Source organism: Miniopterus schreibersii (genome assembly GCF_964146895.1).
Source record: "Miniopterus schreibersii genome assembly, chromosome: 4".
In the NCBI taxonomy this organism is placed as follows: Eukaryota; Metazoa; Chordata; class Mammalia; order Chiroptera; family Miniopteridae; genus Miniopterus; species Miniopterus schreibersii.
The window spans coordinates 19,396,919-19,409,297 of NC_138105.1; the positions used below are offsets into that span (position 1 = coordinate 19,396,919).

At 44.0% G+C, this 12,379-nt stretch overlaps 1 protein-coding gene across 5 annotated transcripts in view; it reads left to right on the forward strand.

The window, feature by feature from the left end:
* SIL1 (SIL1 nucleotide exchange factor) overlaps positions 1 to 12,379 on the forward strand; it is a 252,419-nt gene that overhangs the window by 43,056 nt on the left and 196,984 nt on the right. For 3 of the 5 annotated variants that reach the window (XR_013998658.1, XM_081134982.1, XM_081134983.1), the window contains exon 1: positions 2,141 to 2,367. The exons of the other annotated variants lie outside the window; for them this stretch is intronic. The gene's annotated coding sequence lies outside the window, so the exon portion shown is untranslated. Of the gene's footprint in view, positions 1 to 2,140; positions 2,368 to 12,379 lie in introns of those variants that run through there. 5 annotated transcript variants of the gene reach the window in all.

The window sequence follows — 12,379 nt, forward strand, 5'->3', positions numbered from 1 at the left end:
AGGCTTGTGGGAAATTCATGGAGAAAGGCTGATCAGAGGAGAAATGACCTACTCAACACATTTTGCTTGTTGAAGAAGGCCAGATTGATCGTATAAAGCTCTGCCTGGCCAGGTGCTGTCGTTTCATTTGATTGATGGTGGTCAGGTTGTAGGTGATTCCTTAGGCTCTTTACCCTAATAAGCTTTTGCTCTTCTGGGGAGGGGAAAAGGGAGCTTGGAAGATCTCCAACAGAGCTGCAAGGGAGACCTGGTGGTTTGTTTCCTTATTTAAAAGGAAAATTTAAACTTATTTCTGCTCAATTCCAAGAGTAATACAGGGAAACAAACAAAAGAGACTACAGTGACCCTACCCACCCACCTACAATGGTCTCTAGACTTCAAATTTCCCACCTTTACAGTGGTCCTCCTTGTTTGGGCTATCTGCCTAGTTTTCGCCCTACACACTGGTTTCAGCAGCTTAGAAGACTTGAGCTCAGAGTTAGTTTCCCTGGGAAGGTTCTCAGTCAGGGCTTTTCAAGGTTTGGGGACTGGGGGACACAGAATTTCCCTTCCCCACACACTTGAGCTAGTTAGATCTGTCCCAAGATGGAAGCCAGGCTGGTGAGCGCGGGCAGTTCTGTGTCCAGCTGGAGTCTTCTCTTGGCCCATACATTTATTTATTCATTCTAAGATTAGAACTTATTCTATTTTTAAGCATTACTCTTGTAGCACTTTATAACTTTTGTCAGGCTTGATTGTAATTTACATGTTCATTCTGTAATTTATAACTGATGCGATAGATATTTGCTAAACTTTTATTATCTGTCCTTTTGGTACTAGGCAATGACACAAGCTAGAATTATTCCTGGGTCCAACTATGCTTGCTGGTCTCCTGAGTGTTCCATAGGAAAAGTGAGCTGTTTTCTGTCCTTTCTCAGTCCCAGGAAAGTGTCCTATCTAGACCTTCCTAATAAACTGGCAATACTCATTCAACTATTGTGAGGGGCTTGTTGTTCTCCCTCCCCAGGCTACTAATCAAGGTTTGTTCAGTGGCTGCAAAGTCGATTTCCCACCTGGCTGAAGTAAACATAATTAAGAAAATAACCCCTAGAATCTCACTTAATACATAGAAAAGGGAAAGGAACTCCAGACAGGTTGTTTGCTTGCTCTTGGGGAATACCTGCTGTTTGGAGGAGGTCACTGCTTGTTTGGATGATACTTTTCTCCACTCCTGAATGACCAGGTATCACTATCTGCACTCTGAGGGCCTGAGGGAGCACCCCATTTTATTGGTCAAGGGAGGCAAGGGGCAGGCCTCACAGAATAGTATGAAAAGAGAACAGGGCTTTTGGAGGCACCCAAATCTGGCTTGAATTTCTAGTTCTACCACTTTCTGACTTTCTGACCTTGTATAAATCCTTTAGCCTCTTTGTGCCTCAGCTTCCAGATCTATAAAAAGGGGATGACAATTATGATCTTAGAAAGTTACAGAAGTAGATACAATGTATATGCAAGCAGCTGTCATCTATAAAATAACAGCTAGTCAGTGGTACAGCAGATTAGAGGTGCAGGTGACTTTCATTTTTAAAATATTTGGTCATTGTCAAATTCACACAATACACAAATATGTAAAGTAGGTGACTTGCAGGTGACCTATTCTGCATGAATTTTCAAAGGACTATTTATTGTTTGAGACTCTTTACTTTATCCCAAACTAAGACACAACAGCTTGATTAATTTTACTCCCCACACCCTCATTTCTTTCTTTCTTTTTAAAATATATTTATTGATTTCTGAGAGAGGAAGGGAGAGAGAAACATCAATGATGAAGAGTCATTTATCGGCTGCCTCCTGCACGCCCCCTCCTGGGGATCAAGCCCCCAACGGGCATGTGCCCTGACCAGGAATCGCAGGGTGATCTCGTGGATCATAGGTCCATGCTCAACCACTGAGCCACTCCAGCTGGGCTCCAGTTTCTTTTTGAGGATCCTTCCCCTAGAAAGAAATTAGGCTGTTAGGCAATCACGAAGAAACCTGGAAGTTCCATTTTGGTTTAACTTAAAAGCAAAACCAGGGCCGCAGGCACCTTTCCCAGTCTTCCCTCATTTCGGCGGAGGGATACAAGGGGATGACGCTAGAGGGCGGAACTTTACAGAAAGCCGGAAGAGGCGGGGCTAACAAAGTCCAGTTCCGCCAGCTTCAGTGTGGCCACGGCTTGCCTCTCTGTAAGGTGGCAATTGGATGAGGCGACGAGCAACGTAATAGCCGCGCGCTCACGGTTTAAGAGGGTCGCCGCCGCGTCTGCGCATCGGAAGCTGGTTGCCGCTGCGGCCGCCTGGAATTGTGGGGATTGTGTCTACCCCTCGGCTGCCAGGCGGGAAGCCGAAGGTAGGGGCGGTGAGGGCCGCCCGGCCCTGGACCCGGGCGGGGGGCTCAGGGCCTCCTCCCGCCAGCGGCCCCGGCGCCTTCCCAGCACTGTTCTGGGGTCTCCACACTTCCTCCCCAGTGTCCCCAAAGCGGGCTTCCAAGTGGGCGCTGCGCTCCTGCGTAGTGTCCCCAGGCCTGTCAGCCCAACGGCCGCTTTCTCTACCTTTCCCATTCAGAACGTCTCTAGTAACCCTTCTTAAATGTCAGGAGATGAGGCAGTGGGGGTCTGAGACTGGCTTTTGGCTCCGTGTCTGTTTCAGTTTTCCTCCCCGTTCCCTTCTCCGGGCCTCAGTTTGTGCATCTGTCTAACTGCTCCAGTGTTGACACTGGTTCTTGGTTGAGACCTCTGTTGTCTCTTCACCATATGGAATTACGCCCTACCCCCGTGGTATTTCCACTCCTGTCTTGTCTTTTCTTTGTCCTGGTAGAGGATGACTTGCTTTTAAAGTAGGGGTTACAGACTGGTGTGTCTCAAATCACTTTGGGGGCTATGCATAGCCCTGGTCTCTACTCAGGTGGAGCTTGGACACCTGCAGTCCTCCCCAGGTGGTTCTGATTCAGGTGGTCCCGAAACCCTCGCTTTGAGATTCTCTGTTTCAGAAGACAGGAGAGAATCAGTTGATATGTGAGCTTCTGTAATGTGGCTTCAGGTGGGAAAGACCAGGAGTCAGAAAATGCCCTACACCTGAGAGGCCAGTGGGGGCTTCCTTTGCACCTAAGGAGCTGGAGGGCGGTGTGATGCCTTTAAAAAAATACATTGAGGACGCATACAGTTTTCTAATAAGTATTTTTCAGTGCCTGGCTTCAATCAAGCGCAGCCGGCTTTCTGAGCTCAATTAAAACTGTAAACTGGTTTGGGTTTTGGGGGACTATATCAAACCAGACTAGGTGGGCAGGAGGAGAATGAATCCTCCATGTTTGCTAACAGAAGAAACTGATGTGTTTATAAACACTAACAGTGTTTGTTTTCACAGTGCAAAAGATGTATCTGTGTGTCTTTTTAGCTTTCACCCTACTCAAGCTTTTTTCTTTTTTGATTAAAATATAGTCATATTTGGGGATTGAATAGGATTTTGCTGGGAGCCGGGGCATAAGGATATCAGGATTGATGTTTGTGTAACACGGATCGGGACTTGGTCTATGATTTCAGTTGAGAACGTGGCCCTTAGGCTTTTAAAGAAGGTGTTGCCACATCAGATTGATTTTAACCTTTCTTCTGAGTGTTTAATGAATTTAACCTGCTAACACATGTGTTGTTCTGATGAAATTGGCTACAGAAAAGACTGGCCTCATTTTTACAGATGGTGGGAATAGGCATTATGTTAGTAGGAATAAGGTAGCCCAGGAATGAAAAGTTGCCTTGTACTCTGAGTCTTGCTTTTTTGCCTCCTTTCTGCTGTCTTTGAAGGCCAGCTATTACTTGCTTCTTTGCAGAATCCAACTGAGGCCTGGTGTGTATCATTGGCTCCAAAAAATTAAGTGAAACTGAAAAGTAACAAGATGGTTTTAAAATAAATATGCCAGAACCTAATCCTTTGATAAGTGGTGTTCTCCTGTAGAGTGGTATGTGTAGGTGTGGGTGGTGGGGGTTGAGGGTGGCATCACTTATGTGATATGGCCATTATCCAAAGCAGTTTTGAAAATCCACTTCTAAAATTGTCTGCAGAGACATTAATACTTGACACCATACTGTATTTAAAAAAAGTATGTATTGGTATATTTTAACTCAAATGACATGGTTAAAAAACCTTGTTACCTAACTTATTTGTAGACAAGTTGTTGTTGTTGTTGTTGTTTTTAAAAATATATTTTCATTGGTTTCAGAGAGAGATAAAAGGAGAGGGAGGGAGAGATAGAAAACATCAGTGATGAGAGAGAGTCGTTGACTGGCTGCCTCCTGCCCCCCACCCTGGGGATCGAACCGGGCATGTACCCTGATTGGGAATCAAACCGTGATCTCCTGGATCATAGGTGGATGCTCAACCGCTGAGCCATGCTGGCTGGGCTGTAGACAAGTTTTGATTCTGAGGCTATCATTTATTAGCCATAGGACCTTGAGCAAGTTATTTCACCTCTTGTATTTGGTTTTCCACTGCATAAAAGTGGGAATAATTTTGGAGAGTGATGGTGTGCCCTCCTTGGGGCACACTTCCGCGAATCTCCTTTTCAAGTGAATTTTCTTTCTCCTAAACTCTAAGAGTCCCTATGAGACTTGAAGCCAGGGGAGCAATGGGCAGTGGCAGCTCATTCCTGTCTAATCCCCTGAACCTGTCTCCAAGGTCCCCTTTTCTCTGACTCTCCAGTGAGCTGACAGCAGCCACACCTTTGCTCACTTCTTTCCCATAATGTTTCTAGAGAGCCAAAGCAGCCCCGCCTAGGCTCTCACCTGTTGCTTCTTCTATCCTAGGCCCTTCCTTGTTTCACTGTCCCCAGCTTTAATAAATGTACTGTCAAAATAAAACAAACAAATACTTTGGTTAAATGAAGTAATATACATGAAAGCTCCTGGGACATAGGAATGCAATAACTTTTCACCATCAAAGAATGAAGATTTGCTATTAATGAGAATATTAAAAAATGACAATCTGTTAAGGCAAATTTTATCTTTTTCCAAATAGCTGGTACCTTCCAATTCTCTTTTTATTATGTTTGTGGATTCATGCTCTTCTCGTCTAGCCTCTTGCGTTTTTCCCCCCTTCATTATTTTCTATCCTTTCCTAAGTGAAGCTTTGCTGCAGAGGCTGTCTGCCAGTGTCTTGGAGTAAGCCTCTTTTCAGGAGAGCTAATCAGAACATTTTTACAATGCCATCCCCTTGCTCATGTATTCCTGGGGATTTTTCTCTGGGGCCTCAGATCACGCTCTGTAGCACAGGCCTCTCTAACTCTTGGATTTGGTGTTAATTTGGAGACCTGTCCTTGTGGAGCTAATCTTTTTCTTTCTGAGCGAGGATGAATACTTTATCTTTCTCTGAGTGGGTTTTAAGCTTCAAGACTTAGTCTTCCACAGCATAGAGCTTCTTATTTTAATTATATGTGGTCTAAGGGAATATCCTGCCCTTTTCTTTCTTTATTTTCACCAATGGTTTCACTACTGAGTAGGGGAGGAGAACAGCCTGTTGCTATTCAGCCTGGGCTTTGGGTAACCTCTGATACCTAGCATCAACAACAATCGAGTTTGTCTTTGGGACAGAAACCTCTAAAAGATTCAAGCTGCTCAGGACACATGTGAAGAATCTCTCAGAATTTTCCTGGCTTGTTAAGGGTTTACACTTTGTGTCCTCACTTGTGCAGTTTTCTACCTTGGAGACAGTGAGAATTCAGTAGCAATAGAACTATGTTCAGCCCAGACTTGTAGTTCTATATTTTATTTTATATTATTATTTTATTTTAAAAATATACCTTTATTGATTTCAGAGAGAGGAAGGGAAAGGGAGAGAGAGAGATAGAAACATCAATGATGAGAAAGTCATTGATCAGCTGCCTTCTGCATGGCCTCCACAGGGGATCAAGCCTGCAACCTGGACACATGCCCTGACCAGGAATCTAACTGTGACCTCCTGGATCGTAGGTCGATGCTCAACTGCTGAGCCATGCCAGCCTTGCCAGACTTGTAGTTCTTTCAGGTTCCCTGAGGCTCTCCCCCTCTCCCCTCACCCCCTCTCCCCTTCCCTCCCACCCTCCCTGCTTTTTGCTTTTATTAGCATCTATTTTATGCTGCATTTACCCCTGGGGCCATACGTTTTTTGTTTCTTTAGTTTCACCTGGGGTATCTTTTTCTTCTGTGTAACCTACTCTTTGGTTTATGAACAATATGCTCTTTTTAGTAATCTCATTGTGGCAGGGAGAGCTCATATGTGGGTTAATCCATTCATGAGCTCTGTAAATTCTGCACCCCATTTTGGGAGCTTTGTTCACCTGGATATGCTCAGTGACCAGAGAATCTGCATCTAAACCCTTAAGTTCAGCATTATTCTCTGCATTTTTAATCATGTGCAACAAAAATTTAGCACTCTTTTTGGCCCACTTACCCTGTGTCCTGCCCCACCATTTGGCCTGGGCATACCTACCAACTCCACCATTGTAATGATGGAATGGCACATGTTGCTTCTGTAAAGTGACATCTTTCAGATCCTTGGTGGCTTTTCAGATATGCATACCCTGGTTCTCTTAATATGCCCTTGGCTTTTGTGTTTGAGGCATTGAGAAATGTCTTAGTAAGTTAGGCTGCTATAGCAGAATACCATAGACTGGGTAGCTTAAATAACAAACATTTATTTCTTATGGTTCTGGATGCTGGCATGGTCAGGTTCTTGATGAGGGTCCTCCTCTTGGTTCATAGGTGGCTGGCTGCCTTCTTGTTGTATCCTCACATGGCTCAGACAATAGAGTGAGCTCCAGTATGGTCATTTCTCTGTAAGGACACTAATCCCATCATGGGGACTTCACCTACATTACCTAATCTAACCTTAACCACCTCTAAAGGTCCACCTCCAAACACTACCAAATTGAGAGTTAGGGCTTCAACATATGTATTTGGGGCTGGACACATTCAGTACATAACAAGAAGGAAGTGGGATAGTTAATGCATGAGTAACATTCCATGCCAATGCCTTGGTGGAGGTTAGGGGCAGAGAGCTCTGAGCCTAGGGCTAGGCAAATTGCGTATTTCAGTCTTGGCTCAGGGAGGCTACTGAAGTGCAGTAAATCCTTCATGACAACCATCATGTTTCTTGGGGTCGTCGCATTTGTGAAATGAGAATGCCTGTATTGATCTCTCCTATGAAGAGGGTGAACAACCATCCTGGTTTGCCTAGGACTGAGGGATTTCCCAGATGTGGGACTTTAGTGCCCAAACCAGGAAAGTCGGGCAAACCAGTACAAGTTGGTCATCCTACCCATGACTATTTTGCAAATTTATTGACAGTACTATGATAACTGGGTCAACCCTTTGGACATCAAGTGTTTCTTAACTTTTTGTTTGTTACCACTTTTTGAGACTTTTCCTAATTCCCCCCCCCTACACACCAACTGAATTTTAATACCCCAGATATACTATGTATCTGTTTATGTACTGTGACCCTTTGGAGGGCCACAAATGGTTGTAATATCTAAGAATTTTCTTCCCTAACAATCAGTTTTCACCTCCTTGGGGGCGATATTGCCCTCATTGAGAATGCATATCTTATATTCTCTAATATAGTTATCAAGGCTTGTTTTCTATCTAGTAGATCTAGCTGTTACTACAAGCTTTTTAAATGCCTCAAACAAAAAACTAGTAAAACCAGGAGAGCATTATCTCATCCAATTTGCACATCAGCCTTGTAAGATAGTTGGTATTATCCCCATTTTACAGGTGAAGAAGGTGAGGCTTAGCGAGGTTAAGTGATTTAAGTTTGCTGTAGCCAGGCTTTAACCCAGTTCTTACTCCAAAGCTCTTTCTGTTGCACTGGGCTACTATCCCCCTCCACGCCACCAGGAGTCTGCAGTCAACAGGGCATTTGACCATTCAACTTTTCTCAAGGCCCTACTAGATGCTAGGCCCAGTGGAAGATGTTGGGGACACTAATGTGAAAAGTTCTTGCTGTTGAAGGGCTCACTATTTTTCCAGGGTGAGAATGCCTTAGGGCTAGTGCCCTTGTTACCTTTTCCTGTTTGGGCTGTAGCTAAGACCTGGCTGGTTGTCCTGGAAGGATTTGAGCTAGTTGGCCTTTAGGGAGGTCAAAGCTGTGACTGTGTCCTTACTACAGGGTGCATATAGTATATAACCAAAAGAGTAAACTCCTTGGCCATTATATATTCATGAGCATAAGGATAGGTTAGAAACACATATCTGTTTTGCTTATTGACATTCTTTTTTTGTTTTGTTAATCCTCACCTCAGGACATTTTTTCCATTGCTTTTCAGAGAGAGTGTGGAAGGGAGAGAGGGAGGGGGAGAAAGAAAGAGAGAGAAAGAGAAACATCAGTGTGAGAGAGAGAGACATCGATTGGTTGCCTCCCACAGGTGCCCTGACCTGGGGGCAGGGAGTGAATTTACAATCCAGGTACATGCCCTTGACTGGGAATTGAACCGGTGACCCTTTGGTCTGCTGGCCGATGCTCTAACCACTGAGACACAATGGCCAGGGCATGTTTATTGACATTCTTAATAATTCAGAGCAGTTGTTTGTCCTTTTGTGAAGTTATTCATGTTGTCTCAAAGCCAAATGCTACTAAGAGAGTTGGAGAGAAATCAGATGTTGGTGGATGTGGAGATGGGAGGGATGAGGTCTACCTGGGTTTCTCCAAAGAGGCTGGAATTAAGTTTATCCTTTATTATTTAAATTTTCTTTCTAATCTTGGACTTTTGAGGGGGTCCATTTACCATCTGCTTCTCCATTGCCTGCTAGGCCTTAGTTTTTCACAGCTGAACCTCCTGAGTTGGCCTGGACTGGAGGTTGGAGCCTTTGGGTAGTGTCTGATGCTTAGCTCATGTAATTTGTCATATCCACAGAGAAATGGAAAGAGGTATGTTTTTGAGGTTTGCTTGCTGGTTGTGCCTTCACAGAGGGAGTTTTGATTATGCCTTTTAATTACCACTTATCACAGGTAGAGGGATATCACAGCAGTCACTGAACCGATCTATGTCTAGTCACTTCTCTCGCTGCACGTATCATGCCTCTTCTGTCTTGTGAGGGGAGGGTTTCTAGAAACTGGAATAATTTGAGGTGCATTTCAAAGGTCCGGTGAGGAAGACTAATGCCGTTTTAAATGGACATTTCTTTACTTTTGGCAATAGTTTTATGCATATGCCTTACTTTAAAAAAAAAAAAAAAATATCTTTATTGATTTCAGAGAGAGGAAAGGAGAGGGAGAGAGAGAGATAGAAACATCAATGATGAGAGTCATTGATCAAGCCCACAACCCGGGCATGTGCCCCAACTGGGAATCGAACCCCGATTGCCTGGATCCTAGGTTGATGCTCAACTGCTGATGCTCAGCCGGGCTATGCCTTACATTTCTGTGAGGCTCCCTAGGTGGGTAGCAGCCATCTGACCAAACTCTAGAAGACTAGCAGGCTTTAGTTCACTGGAAGTTATAGAAGGTAGGACAGTAGATATCTACAAGATTTTTTGGTCATGCTTTGAATCCAGTGGGTAGTAGACATTGGAAGCTTAAGGGGCCAGCTCCTAAGCAAGGTGTTTAAGGTTGATTTTTGTGACCCTCCCCATCTGTTACTCATGGGGAGTTGGGTTTGATTGTATCCATAAAGCAAAGTCTCCATCTGTGGGCCCAGCTGCTGAAGTATAAAATTGTACCTGGGCTGGAAGAGATCATCCTCAGGGTCTTTATATCAATTTCATTGTAGAAATCAGGGCTGTGTCTGGTTCATTCATGGTTCCTTGGGCGAGTGAAGAGTCAGGAGATAGTCTTTTAGGTCTGTCACTGCCCAATGTTGTAATTTTGCAATCGGTAGGTTCTTATTTTACTATGACAAAACTGAGCCCCAGAAAAGTGAAATGGATTCTATACCATTTCTAGGGCCACCAGTATATTAGTGGCAGAGCTGAGACTCAAGCCAAAGGGCTCACAGAGGGTGGCCATAGAAGTTGTTAGAGCCCGGCTGGGCTTGGCTCAGTGGTTGAGCATCGACCTAGGTTCCAGGAGATCACTGTTTGATTCCTGGTCAGGGCACATGACCGGGTGGCAGGCTCAATCCCCAGTTGGGGGCGTGCAGGAGGCAGCCAATCAATGACGACTCTCTCATCATTGATGTTTCTATCCCTGTCTCTCCCTCTTTCTTCTTCTCTCTGAAATCAATAAAGACATATTAAAAAAAATTTCCAGAGAGGGAGAAGGCCCCTCCAATGACTATCTTGTCCATTATCTTACAACCCTCACTGTTGTGGGTTTTGACTGTCATGCTGTTTTTTCTCCTGAAGTGTTTCCTCTTGCTCTCACCCTTGAGGAGATAGATTTAAAGTTTCCCCATTTTAGAAAAAAAGAAATAGCTCTCAGGCCAGACTGCTGAGTGTTCTGTAAAGAATGGGGCCAATGCATCAGTGGACCTTTTCTGGTGACCCAAGCAAACCTTTAATATATCACATAGAAAAAGAAACTGAAGGAATGAACGGTGGGTCAGAGTGGTTTAAAAACACTTTGGAGTCAGCTCACTTGGTTTCATGTTCTGCTACTTATTAGCTGGAGAAGTTACTGATTTCCTCTAAGCCTTAACTTCATGATCCATAGGATGGGAATAGTAATAGTTACTTTTGTAGCCATCTTGAGAATTAATTGTGAGGATACTTATGGAAAGTGCTTCCTCTGGCACAATTTAAGTGCTCTGTATTATCAATAATGACAACAGCAGCAGTTGCCAGTTCCTGATCCAAGACTTGGTTAGAGGATAAGTTACGCTGACCAAGTAAGTTTTATTTTAACCATCACATCATTGTCTGTCTTCTTTGTTGGTTGGTTTATTATTCATATCAGTAGTCACAGCTAGCTTGTGCTGAATAGCTAAAAGTTGTGAATAGTAAGGAACTTTGCAGCTTCTCTGCCATCACTTTCCTTATTCCACTCATTTCTCACCTTTCTGGGGGGGCTGTTTAACCGCTGATTTAGCCAGCAGGCCCTGTTTCCTGGGTGCTTCTGACATGGGATTGTAATGGAGCAGGGGTGGCTGGTCCATAGCCTGCCTGGGGCCCTCTGATAATGTGTTCTTCTCTCTTGTCTCTGCTCTTTAGCAGACAAGAAGCAATTAGCTCATTAAGGGAACTTTGACATCTGTCACTGCTTTCTTCTGATTTGTATGCCCATTTCTGGTCCTTGTGCAAGGTCTGGGAGGCACAATTAAATATACTAACCTGGATTATGTCAAGTTCACTCTCTTTCCCTTTGAGATTTACAACTGGTTCAGTGTAGCAATGGGGGTGGGATGGGACGAAGTCCCTGAATCTACTACTCCCACATTATATTGATCTCAAGCTGAGTTTTTTAGATAAACATCAAGCACCATAACTATAACCTGAATGAAACAAATGAAAACCTCACAATTTTGGGGGAATACCAATCTGAATTGGTAAGAAATAGGAATTAAAAAGTGTTTTCAAAGAAATGCCATTGTCTTAAATGCAGTATCTAGCTCACCTTGTCTTACTGCTTCTCTTTCCTGTAACTCCTCCAGAGTTATTATGGGAGCCCCCTCATATCTCCTCTTTCAGCTTCCTCCAGGACATTGTGTGCCATTGCCACTTGGGGTCTTCCTAAATACAGTGCTGAAAGAGAACACTCATGCTTAGAAGCCTTCCGTGGCACCCACTGGCTGCTGAATAAAGTCCAGTGTTTCAGTTGTCCTGGTGTTCCATGCCTATCATGGTGTATTCCTGTCCTAACCACTTTAATTACAGCCTCTACCCATGTGTACACTTTACTCCTGATAAGCTGGTCCATGTGGTCCTCTAAGCATGCCTCATATTTGTGTCTCTGTCACATCTTTTGCCCAGAGTACCCTCTCCTTAGTTTCCTACTTTATGCTGCACAGTTGCCTTCTTCAGCAAGCCTTTCCTGGGACCTTCTTACTTATCCCCATAGCAACTCTTTGATTACAGAATTCAGCATACTTTATCCTGATTAGTTATTTTGTCCTTATTATATGAGCTTCTTAAGGACATGGGCTATGGTTTATTTTGTGTCTGCAGTATAATGCTGAGTGTAACATGGACACCATAAAAGCTTGTTGAATGAATGAATATGTGAAAGCCTGAGAAATGATAACAGTCTTGTTCAAATCCCAGCCCTTCCCTGAAATATTCTTTGATTGCCAGCCACAGTGAGGCTAGCATGCTCAACTCCCAGACCCCTTTGTTCAGTCAGTTCAGTTCTTAAGAGTAAGTCTTATCTTTCCGACTAGATTAGGAATTCCTGGAGGGCAGACGCTGCATTCCTCATTCCTCTTTGTGTACCCAGCCCCTAGCACAGTTCCTACCTCACAG